Source organism: Ranitomeya variabilis, chromosome 2 (genome assembly GCF_051348905.1).
Source record: "Ranitomeya variabilis isolate aRanVar5 chromosome 2, aRanVar5.hap1, whole genome shotgun sequence".
Classification (NCBI taxonomy): Eukaryota; Metazoa; Chordata; class Amphibia; order Anura; family Dendrobatidae; genus Ranitomeya; species Ranitomeya variabilis.
This window is the reverse complement of record NC_135233.1, coordinates 312129544-312132656: the sequence shown is the minus strand read 5'-3', so window position 1 is coordinate 312132656 and position 3113 is coordinate 312129544. Positions and strand designations below refer to the sequence as shown.

Below are 3113 nucleotides of genomic sequence, written 5' to 3'. Positions count from 1 at the left end.
GAAAGTCCAATAAATACTCCATTGCTCGACTCCCAGATTATTTTTTTTTAAACGGCTCCGAATCGGGAGATGAATATATGGTGTTTTTATTTTACATCAGGAGCTGTTGTATTTAAGAAGAGATTATCCGAGTAGTATAAACTTCATTAGGATTTAGAATCCTTTTCTCCCTGGCCACTGGTATAACCAAGACTATTTTGGGGGACATCCATAACAGATTACCATACATATCCTGCATGGTGGTTATTTAGGGCAAGAATAGATTAATTAAAATGTTTTGCTCTCTATTTGGATTTTTTTAACCTACCTAGTTTTAAATTGATAATTTCCAGTGATTATACAAAGTAGCTATGTGAGAATATTTTAGTTTTTAGTGCCGTCCAACCAACTCTTCAGATTGGGAAACAGTTGTATAAATTAACCTGTTTGCCTTTGATCTGCGGCCCCTTGGCATAGCAAGAATGTTCAATTCACCTTCCCACCTAATGGTTCTCCATTAATCTTTACCCTTCTCTAGCTCTTAAAAAGCAAGCGTTGTCAATCAACGAAGAGGATGGTTGAGATGCATTCAGTACAAGTAGGTGAGAAAGTGCCCTGAACTGTTTGGCCACATCTAGGGTGCACTGAGCACCTGGGTTTGGTTGAAACTGTAATTTTGTGCTTACAGGCTCCTGTCATTTTTCATCCAAGCCGAGGATTACTGGCTACTTTAACATGGTTGAGCTGGACCATACTCTTCTTTTTTTTCCTTCACCTCTAGAAGGATTCCTGGAGGTAAGGATGGACACTAGGTTCAGAAGAGTTGTGTTTTTGGATGTGAATAAAACATACTGTTATAGGACACATTCTTGCTAAGCTGCGATAATTCAGACAACTTAAGGCCCCGTCTCACATAGCGAGATCGCTAGCGAGATCGCTGCTGAGTCACAAGTTTTGTGACGCAACAGCGACCTCAGTAGCGATCTCGCTATGTGTGACACGTACCAGCGACCAGGCCCCTGCTGCGAGATCGCTGGTCGTGTCGGAATGGCCTGGACCTTTTTTTGGTCGTTGAGGTCCCGCTGACATCGCTGAATCGGTGTGTGTGACACCGATCCAGCGATGTCTTCACTGGTAACCAGGGTAAACATTGGGTTACTAAGCGCAGGGCCGCGCTTAGTAACCCGATGTTTACCCTGGTTACCAGCGTAAATGTAAAAAAAAACAAACAGTACATACTCACCATCTGATGTCCGTCAGGTCCCTTGCCGTCTGCTTCCTGCTCTGACTGAGTGCCACCGTACAGTGAGAGCACAGCACAGCAGTGACGTCACCGCTGCGCTCTACTCTCACTGTACGGCGGCACTCAGTCAGAGCAGGAAGCAGACGGCAAGGGACCTGACGGACATCAGATGGTGAGTATGTACTGTTTGTTTTTTTTGGTAACCAGGGTAAATATCGGGTTACTAAGCGTGGCCCTGCGCTTAGTAACCCGATGTTTACCCTGGTTACCCGGGTGCTGCAGGGGGACTTCGGCATCGTTGAAGACAGTTTCAACGATGCCGAAGTCATTCCCCTGATCGTTGGTCGCTGGAGAGAGCTGTCTGTGTGACAGCTCCCCAGCGACCACACAATGACTTACCAACGATCACGGCCAGGTCGTATCGCTGGTCGTGATCGTTGGTAAATCGCTATGTGAGACGGGGCCTTTAGATATTGAATTTTTAATTTCTCCAATACAGCAATAAAACTGCTAAAATATTCTTTCTAGTTTCTAGCTTTTTTATATGTTGGATGGAGGAGGCTTGTTAGACTGTTGCAATTAGCACAGAATGGTGTTTCTGTAACGCTCTGTGGGAAAGCACCTTGAATTAAAGAGTTTGCAGCATTTCCTGCCAGGGTGATATAAGGACATCTCCTGCAGCTTGGATATAAGTGATGGCGGTGTCCATGCAGAGAGTAGCACGCTTTGTGCTTAGCTCCTCTACAGAAAGGGTTAACCATTAAGTCACCACTGCCTTTGCCTTGATTAACATCTTTGCCTGTTGTCTCCTATCTCCAGCTCCTGGCAGCCTACCAAGAAGATCCTGCAGACCATGCGGAGACAAGCAAGGTTAGATTCTGAAAATTAATCATTAGACAAGTGAATATCCCTCTGGTGAAGAGGCAAACGGTGTATGCTGTATGCACATGGCGGCGCGCAGGCATATTGTAAATCAATATTGTTCTACAGCGCGTTGGGGTCAACAACACTATTGAGATGCCTGTTTTCAACCTAACAAATTACTTAAAGCTTTTAATGATAGTGACCTTATGGTGATGCTTAACAAGTCCTGGCCATTGTTTCAGGCCTAAATAATAGTTTGTTTGTCCAAAAAAAAAAAAAACGGAGCCGTGCACACATTTACATCCACAAATAGAGATCTCTTTCCCTGAATAATTGAAATCGCTTTTATTGTGGGGAAAAAAATGTTTGCTTGTTTTATTGTCTCTTCATCTTCACAGCTGCCAAACACAATTGATCCAGATTATCTTACTTTACTGCCAGAAACGGAGCTCCCTTCCCCCTGACAGCAATGGATTGCACAGAAAATATGAGGCTGCGCTGGTGTTTATTATGGACTGCATCTGTCAAGGGGTCCTGATAACTTTACTGAGAAGTAGTATACTGTGCCCATTGTGCAAACCTCAGGATAGCTCTGTATATAAGAAAGAAAGGCCCTGATTGTCCCTAAGTAATGATCAAATTTGGAGACGTTGAGGGCTACTACTTTAAGCACTTGTAATGAATTTTAAGAATTTTTTGTGGAATTTTTTATTTTGTAACATTTATAATTTGCTTTTTTTGGCATTTTTCTATATATATAAAAACGACTACAGTTAAAATTGTAGATGCATTTTTATTTCAATATAAATGGTCACTCGTTTCGACAAACTTTGCAAAAATTAATAATTAATATTAATAATATAGTAAATATGGTTAACTTTGTAATATATCTGCACAGAGTTAAAATGCCTCTTTATCCACTTATGAGAAAAGTCTTCTTCACATTGCCTCTTGAACTAATCATTCACTTTCAAAAACTGCTAAAATCCAAAAATGTGACTGAGGAAACAGATTACATTCTGCTCAT

At 41.9% G+C, this 3113-nt stretch overlaps 1 long non-coding RNA gene across 1 annotated transcript; it reads left to right on the top strand.

Annotated features, from left to right (window-relative positions):
• Nucleotides 1-635: 635 nt before the first annotated feature.
• On the top strand, nucleotides 636-2612 carry LOC143809376 (uncharacterized). Its single transcript, XR_013222246.1, has 3 exons — nucleotides 636-774; nucleotides 2042-2092; nucleotides 2485-2612. It is a non-coding gene; the product is annotated as an uncharacterized LOC143809376 (long non-coding RNA).
• Nucleotides 2613-3113: the final 501 nt, after the last annotated feature.